This window comes from Hemitrygon akajei, chromosome 14 (assembly GCF_048418815.1).
Source record: "Hemitrygon akajei chromosome 14, sHemAka1.3, whole genome shotgun sequence".
NCBI lineage: Eukaryota > Metazoa > Chordata > Chondrichthyes > Myliobatiformes > Dasyatidae > Hemitrygon > Hemitrygon akajei.
The window spans coordinates 21,155,032-21,164,125 of record NC_133137.1 but is presented as its reverse complement, the minus strand read 5'-3'; the positions used below and the strand labels follow the sequence as shown (position 1 = coordinate 21,164,125).

The following is a 9,094-nucleotide window of genomic DNA, read 5'->3' as shown; positions in this document are numbered from 1 at the left end:
CCTCCTGAAGTCAATAGTCAACTCCTTGGTCCTGCTGACATTGAGTGAGAGGTTGTTGTTATGGCACCACTCAGCCAGATTTTCAATCTCCATTCTATAAACCACTTTTGATTTGGCCTACGACAGTTGTGTCATCAGCAAACTTGATGATGAAAAACATGGTTTGTTTCTTTTTATCAATTATGCTATTGTTTGCACTGTTGTAACTATGTGGTTTTGTGCAGGTCTTGTAGCTTTAGTTTTTGGTCTTGTTTTGTCTGGTGGATTTGGAGTTCCTTTCCGGGGAACGTGCTAAGATGGTAGCACGATATTAATAAGCAGCAGCCTCCCCGGACTCTGGATTGGGGATTGCCAAACGTTACGTGGATTTTCTGGTGTAGTTTGTTTGTCTGTCATGTGCTTTTGTGATATCATTCTGGAGGAACGTTGTCTCATTTTTTAACTGCATTGCATTTGTGGTTTCTGAATGACAACAAACTGAATCTGAATCTGAATATGGCATTGGAGCTGTGCTTAGCCACACAGTCAGAAGTGTAAAGAGAGTAGAGCAGGGGCTAAGCACACAGCCTTGTGATGCAGCTGTGCTGATGGAGATTGTGGAGGAGATGTTGTTGCCAATCTGAAATGATGGGTCTGCAAGTGAGGAAATTGATGATCCAATTGCATATTGAGGCAAAGGTCTTAGAGCTTATTGATTAGTTTTGAGGGGATTATGACATTGAATGCTGAGCTGTAGCCAATAAAGAGCATCCTGATGTTCCAGGATTGTGTGAAGATCCAGTGAGATGGCATCCGCTGTGGACCAGTTGCTCCAGTAGGTAAAGTGGAGTGGATCCAAGTCACTTCTCAGGTAGGAGTTGATATGGTTCAACACCAAACCTTCAAAACGATGGTCACCACATTCTTCTTAGGCAGTGGTATAATTCAAGCCTGCCTGAAGCAGCTGGGGAAGTGAGAGGTTGAAGATCTCAGTGAACGCTCCAGCCAGCTGATCAGCAGAGGTCTTCAGTACTTGGCCAGGTACCTCACCCGGGCCGGGTGCTTTTCGTGGTTTCTCCCTCCTGAAGGCTGGCTACGGCACTTTCTCTGCTTCCTTCGCAAAGCGTGCCTAATCCCTTGTGATGCAGCTTTCTGTGATTTCCTTTTCTGAAATAAACAACGCTTCTCTATTATCCTTCCTTCCAAGGTGAACAAGCTCACAGTTTTCCCATGTTGCACTCTCTTTGCTGACCTTTGCTGGCTCCTGAAACGTGTATCTCCTGGTGAATTTTAGCTATTTTGGATTACAGCACAGTAACAGGTCCTTCTGGCCCATCGAGCCTGTGATGCACAATTGACCCCCTAACCTGCATGGCTATGGAATGTGGAGAATATGCGGTCACTGGGAGAACATACAAACTCCTTACAGAGAGCAGCAGAATTGACGTAGGCTGCTGGTGAGGTAATAGTGTCGCGCTAACCGCTACTCTAGAGTGACGCCCAAATTGTTAGTATCCCCTTCACAAATTGTTTTTGTGATGCCTCCAATCTTCCCACCTCCTCGTCATTGATATGCATTGCAATCAGTTGCACATCTAGCATCGATTCCTGTGGTACCCTCTGGTCACAGATTGCCAAACCTGTAAATGTCAAGGGCTAGGGTTGGCCAGCAGGATCCCAGCAAACCCTGAGACTTGCACTGAAGTGTAGCGTAGAGGTTAGCCCAAAACCTTTTACAACTTGGAGTGTCAGAGTTCGGAGTTCAGCTTTGGCGCCCTCTGTAAGAAGCTTGTGTGTCCTTCCCGAGAGCGCGTGCGTTCCACCCACCCCACACACACACACACACACACACACACACTAATTAGCAGGTTAATTGCTCATTGATTGTAAGTTGTCCTGTGATCAGGCTCGGGTTAAGTAGGTGGGTTGCTGGATGGAGTGCCTCATTAGGCCAGAAAGGACTGTTCCACGCTGTATCAATCAATCAATAGATAGGTATGTCCTGCATCATAGCCAGACTTCTTTCTATGCCAATATGTTACCTCCAACAGTATGTAACATCAGCTGTTATGTCAATGCGGCTGAACAAAAATATTTACTTTTCATTTTAGTTATTTCTTTCCAGCCGTGTTTGTGTATGAAACATTATACAGGTGAAGTCCAAGGCGGACATTTATTATGGATCATATAACAGCACAAGAGGTTGAAGTAAGAGTGGGTAGGGTTCAATCTGATGAGTATTTGCTGCATTCCTATTACAACCATTACATAGACAGGGAAATTGGACCGATAGCTCTCCAGGCTCCATATAATTGCACCAAGGTATCTTTGCCTTGGTACTCAAATCCTCTTGCGATAGTGGCCAGCATAACATTAAATTTACTAATTGTTTGCTGTGGTAGATAGTTAATTTTTATGTATTTCTTATATAAAGGCTTTCTGAATGCCAACAATGTTCAGTCCTTCCTAATTTAAGAAACATTCCACTTTTCTTGACGTACAAACAAGCTGGATGAACTCAGCAGGTCGGGCAGCATCCGTTGAAATGAGCGGTCAACGTTTCAAGCCGAGACCCTTCGTCAGGGCTTTTCTTTGTTTTTCCCCCATGGTCGTTGGCCTCACTCTCCTCCACATTGTATTCCGTTTGCCACGACCTCGTCCCTTTACGTAACCTCCAGAAGCCTCTCCGCATCCACCTCACGAGGGGGGGGGGTAGGGTAGGGGTGCAGCTCAATAGCTTCTTGAAAGTGAACAGGGTGATAAAGAACATGTCACTTGTCAGGACACAAAGTATAAAAGTTAGCAAATCAGGGTGCAGCTGTACTAAACTTTGGTCAGGCCACATTTGGTTACACACTATGTGAAGGATGTGGTGTGTTTAGAGAGGGCGCCGGGCAGAACAGATGCCCCAGGGTGTTGGCTGTGCTGGGGTGTATGATCTACAGGGAGCTGTTGGACAAACTTGGATATTCTCCCCTGGAGTGTCAGAGGCTGAGCAATGACTTGATAGAAGTACATGCCATAGGTAGTCAGCGTCTTTCTCCCGGGGCAGACACGCCAATGCGAGAGGGCACAGGTTCAAACTGAGAGAGCGAAAGTTTAAAGGCAGGTTTTCACACAGAGAACGTTCGGTGCCTGGAATGTGTAGCCAGGTGAGGTGGTGGTAATGGATATGATAAGAATGTTTAAGAGACACATAGACAGATGTAGGGAGTACAGGATGCCACCTATGTGCGGGCAGAGGGGATTAGTAAGTTTGGCATCAACACGGTGGGCCAAAAAGCCATATTGTTCTATGTCCTATACTTTATCCCTTATGTTTTGTGCCACAAAGCCCTCTTGGCTGTTGACCTTGTTTCCCAACTAAATTACCCATTCTTTACATGATGTTCTCCAAGAGGACTACAACCTTGTCATAGGGTTCGGAGGCTTGCGTGCCTCAATTACCCAGAGAGCTGTGTTGGCTGGAGTCAGGGCCTTGTGCTTTGGCTTTTGGTAGGGTCACCCATACCAAACTGGTCAAAGGGTAGAGGCCAGACTAAGAGTGGTCCACCAGTCTTCCAGGTCTGAGGGTTCAGCTCAGGCTAACCACCCTGACTGGTAAGACAAAATCACTACGGAAACAGCAATGGAGAATCCTTCTTCATCTGAGTGGGACGGTATTCCTGAGTCTCCACCCGGGACCTGCGTGACTGACAGTAGTGAAAATCGAGAGGAAGCTACTGACAGGATGAAGGAAGCCCTGAACACCACCAGCAATGGAGGACCTTCATTGCTGCCCTGAACGCCTGAAACGTAATGGGCAGATAAGTACTGTAAGTTACACTATGTCCAAGAGACAGGGTTGTGTGCTGACTCCCGACGCCACTCTTGAAACGGGAATCAGAGCGTGTCCTGTCCCTGCCCACGACCTCTCTTTGGTATCAGCCGTGTTTACATGTGGAAATATTCCAGTACTGTGCAGTTGCACTGCCCCCTGTTGAAGATGTTTTCGCTGCCAAACTGGAATGAGGAAATTCTGTCTTCTTTATAAGCAACTGAAGAAAGAGCAGGCTCGCCATTGCCGGCTCTCCTCAAGCTTCATCCTAACAAATTGAGTCAGCCATAGGAATCGTTACACAATAAGGTGTTACAGTTGTGGTATATACTCTTATGGTAAGTTCTCATTAAATTATTGAACTTTGTCTTTAGTTGCAAACTATTTTGCAACTTTAAATCATTCTCCAAACTGCTGTTCTATTAAACAATATAAACAACGGTTTCTTGCATCTCATGCCTAAGCAAATTATATAATTTCCGATTTGCAAGCAAAATTGTGATGTAAGCCATACAGATGGAATTTTAAAAAAGAACCCCGCACTGCACTAAACTGCAGTGCACTTGAAACAGAATAACACGTTGCTCTTGATTTGGAGCAAGCTCCAAACAAAAACACATTCCAGTTGTGTTTCATTACTTGTAATGTATATCCATTGAGTTATAAAGTTGCGTGCCATGCATCAGCATAAAAATAGGAAGCAAACAGTTGTTATGAAAAATGATCTGTTGTTGATAAAGGGAAATGTACAGAACAAAATCAGTACATCACGGATGAAATGACAAGTTGTATGATTAAATCTCATGGAGGAAAATAATCTTCAATTTATTGCCTTTAATATACAAAGTACTCTCTGAAATGATACCAGAGTGATCTGTATAATTAAGGAGTGATACAGGAAAATACAGTCTAGGTGATGATACATTAGAAATTTTATTAGTTGCAATTTACTTGCAAGGCTGAAGTTAACAATGTTGCAGCACTTTACACTTATACAAGAAACGTATCTGAGAGCCATTTGCAAGGCTCAATAGACTTCGGGGTTCTAATGTTTCTTCTGTCATTCATTCTTTGGGGGGGGGGTTTCTTCTGTTTCGTGGATGTCTGTGAAGAGTAAGAATTTCAGGTTGTAAACTGTATACATTCTCTGATATGAAATTGAACCGTTGAACTAGTGCAGTAGTGGAAGTGAAGTGGGTCCATGATAATACATTGTTATTTTACTGTGCTATACCAGTGATACAGATAGAATTTCCATTATCTACCCTAACAATTCACCTTCCCTATTACCAAACTCAGTTTTCAAGGAACAGTTGATGGCTTGTCAGGCAATCTGCTAACAACTCTTTCTATGCGACTAGCAGTCTGTTAGTAGAACATTATTTAGGTTGTGCTTCATCTTTGGGTGTGAGAATAAGCTTTAAGGCTTTTAATTATCTGTCAAATCCTGTAACTACCCTTGCCTTTCCTTTGTTACCACAGAAATCCAAATCTTTGGCTTCAGTACAACACAAAGTGTGTTCTTTGAACCTTAGCTGTGCTGTAAGCAAGAAAGGATAGAGATTGAGATGTGAGGGTTTCGTGTAGCTCTGACAAGTTAATTTTCATTGACTGGAAGTGGAAGCAACTGTGTGCTTCTGCAAGTGGGACATGGCAAGGGTAAGATCACAACAAGGGGCGAGACATATGCAAATATTAATGACATTTCTGACCGATTGTAAGTATTGTTTCAAACTAAATCATAATTAGTAGCTGGAAATAACACTCTTTTGAATCAGCATAACAAACGACAGTTCCCCAAGTAACAAAGGAGGAATAATTTTGTATATAATTCCTAAGGCAGATCACTTAAACTAATAGATGTAAAATACAAGTTTTACCATGTTAACATTTTAAACCGTAAGTTAATTGCAACACATATATTGACAACTGTAGTAATGAAATGTATTTATAATATGCCCTTAGATAGACTCATTACACTTCCTTGGTTTTACCCTCAGAAAGGAAGTATTGTTCAGTTCTGTGAGATTTGGTGGGGTAAATCTGATATGAAGTGACACCATGACCAAGTGAAGTCCTAAACTGGAAAGCTTTTCTGACCAAGGTCATTTTCCTTGTTGTTTCCAAAAATACTTTGATACAAATGTAATATGAGTACATTATTGAATATTATATGTACAGGGTGTATAGTTTCAAGAAAATACTTCAGGTTGACAGAATTAGATCTGGTTTATATTGCAGACGATGCTATATTGTCGACAGTAAATTAAGATTTTCATACAATACAAAGAGTTGCCATTTTCAGTTCTGGTTCTGAAAAATACACTACATGTGAATTTCTTCAATACATTAAATGTTAACTTGAGATTGTTAAATGAAGTTCACGAATATGGTGATGATTAACGTCTTGTCAAGCATCAAGTAATATCTTTGTGTGAGCATTCAAAACACATTAACATGATCCTATCCCTTAATATATAAGATAATAAAGAACTACATTTTGAAATGTCTGACTTTGCAACATCAGGATCAGCCAATGCAAATTTATAGATGGTTTATAGCTCCGCCACAAAATCAAGATTTTGCAATAATGCCACAGCTATGTATGTTTTGGCTACAACCTTAGGGCTTAATATTTGTTTCCATGTAAAGATAATTTAAAAAAGTAAATGCAATAACTTACCTCTTTGTAGTATTCCCCATTCCTTAGCGTACCCTCTACATACCAACACTAAGGTCAGCATACCAACAGGGAGATCACTAGGGATCCCCATCCCTTTAAGGTAATTTTCAGATAGTGCCAAATGACTTCTTCCACTTTTGCTCTCTATATTTAGAGCTCCTTTCCCTTTAAAGCAGTCTTTAGGTCTCTTCTAAGCCAGATGGCAGTGAGACAAAAGAAGAAAAACTCATAGCAGCTTTGGAGCAAACTGATCTTTTTCAAGTTTTAACCGTACAGATTCTGATAGCAGGAGATGGCACTCTAGTTTAATTAGCTTGTTCCAGATAATTGTGACGCTCATTTCGCTTCAAACAATGCAAACCCCTCTGCAGCGCCTGCACATTCTCTCCATGATGGTGTTGATTTCTTCCAGGTGCTCTGGTTTCTTTTTGCTCCTGAAAGATGTGCTGATAGTCAAACAGCCACTGTTAAATCATCATCAGTGCCCTTTGCACCTACGGACCTTTGGGGTCCCTATGTTTTATTCTGTCATTTGCTCTTTGGGTGGGGGGGGGGTTTCTTCTGTTTTGCAGATGTCTGTGAAGAGTATGAATTCCAGGTTGTATACTGTAAACATTCTCTGATGTTAAATGGCACCACAGAACCATTGAAACTATATTAAAAAATAAACAGGAGTTCATGGCATGTGAGAACAAGAATCATTTGCAGGATATAGGAAATAGGAGAGGAGAATGGGACTAATGAATTGTTGCCTTGGGAGTCTGCATGTACTTGTACCCTCTCCTTTCTTACAAGGGTAAAAACTGTTAGAACATGAAAAAAATGTTCTAAGCCAATTAGGGAAATAAAATCTTGATTCTCCTGTACGACCGGCGCACACCCGCTGCCGACCACTCCACCATCTTTACACCCACCCCCACCTCAGTAAGGACAACTCTGCCTGACCTCTCACTTGAAAGGATTGACTGAATTGGTGCCCAGTGCATGAGCTAGTATTTCAGATGTGTGCCAGTCTCTGGGGAGGAAAATCGCTTTTGAAAACCCTATCTGCATCTGGCTTTGTGCCACCCCATATTGGTCACCCTGTTCCCTTCCATCCCATTTAATTAAAGGTAGCTGTCCACCAAAATAATTCTCCTCATCACCTCACAAGCCTCAATCAGATCTGTACTACATTTAAAGTTCTTTGAAGTCTAAAAACTACCTTAGATGTTTCCTGTGAATAGGCACAAAGATTGTATGATTAACCCATTCTCTGCTGAAGGCAGCTCATCAAATTTAAGCTACTTACTCATTATATTGACTTTGGCACCCAGCACTAACTGTACAATTGATTGTCTTTCCTCATGCCCAGTTTCAGTTCTGGCTTCCACTGCTTAGAGGTAGTCTGGACTGTTCAAAGCCTATTTGCATCTTTTAAAGGATTATAGCAGGGAGTAGAGTCATTGAAAAGTACAGCCAGAAACAGGCCATTCGACCCATCTAGTCCATGCTGAAACTATTTAAGCTGCCTGTTTCTATTATCTGCACCGGGACCATAGCCCTCCATACCGCTGCCATCCAAATACGTGTGCCAACTTGGCTTAAATGTTGAAATTGAGCTCGCATGCATCACTTGTGCTGGAAGCTCGCTCCACACTCTCATGACCCTTGGAGTAGAAGTCATTGTGGAGGAGATTGCACCTTGCCAAAAGGCAGGCCAAACACCATGGGCAAGGATAAATCCCTCAGTTTGCCACTTAAAGTGGAGGGGCAGAGGAATGTATATCGGGTAAGTGCCAGGAGCTAAGTTCAGTGATTTGGATGCTGTGTTTGATAACGTCTCTAACATAGTTAAGTTCAAGTGAATAAATCCTCAAGTTGTTGTAACCATTGACAAATTAGTCCTCTCCCTGCTCTGACGAGTCAGTTTGTGGCAGATGGAATATTTGAGTAAGGACATTATATTGAAGTATTGCATATCATTCAGATATTATTTCTTCCTGGGAGACTTACATAATAATTGGTCTATGAAGACTCTGGATAGGTTTAGCCTCCTACAAGGAGCCTTATTCCTCTTCTGATTTTTCTTCCTAGTCTCATAGAATAAGATAAGGGAAATCCTTAATCATGTGGACAAAGATTCTGCAGATGCTGGAAATCCAGAGGAACAAACACAAATTGCTGGAAGAACTCAACCGGATCAGGAAGCATCTACTGGGAGGAATGAGTGGTCGATGGGTATTTCAGGCTGAGACCCTTCACAGGCACTTTCTTTATCATGTATCCTTATCAAGGATTGATGGGTTTGAACAGAAGCATTAAACTTCAGCTCCTGGCACACTAGACCCACAACCATAGATACTTTGAAGAACTAAACACAAGTTAACTCAAAGCATAAATTCATTAGTAACTAATCACAGGTTGTTGATGTTGAAGAAGATCCTTCCTGCTGTTGATCTGAATTAGCTATGCAAGGATTTAAAAAAAAATTTGGTAATATGGTAGTGCTGGCATCAAATCAGCGTTACCTACAAAACTCACTAGGCAGGTGAATGTTTGTGGTCTGAATTGTCAGTTCTTTTAGCCGAGCTCGCTGAAACAAAACTGGTTTTTATTACCCAACTCTATTATTC

At 42.0% G+C, this 9,094-nt stretch overlaps 1 long non-coding RNA gene across 1 annotated transcript; it reads right to left on the bottom strand.

The window, feature by feature from the left end:
- Positions 1-4,863: 4,863 nt before the first annotated feature.
- Positions 4,864-6,783, bottom strand: LOC140738382 (uncharacterized). Its single transcript, XR_012101367.1, has 2 exons — positions 6,480-6,783; positions 4,864-4,900 (listed from the first exon to the last, which is right to left on the bottom strand). It is a non-coding gene; the product is annotated as an uncharacterized lncRNA (long non-coding RNA).
- Between the last annotated feature and the right edge of the window lie 2,311 nt (positions 6,784-9,094).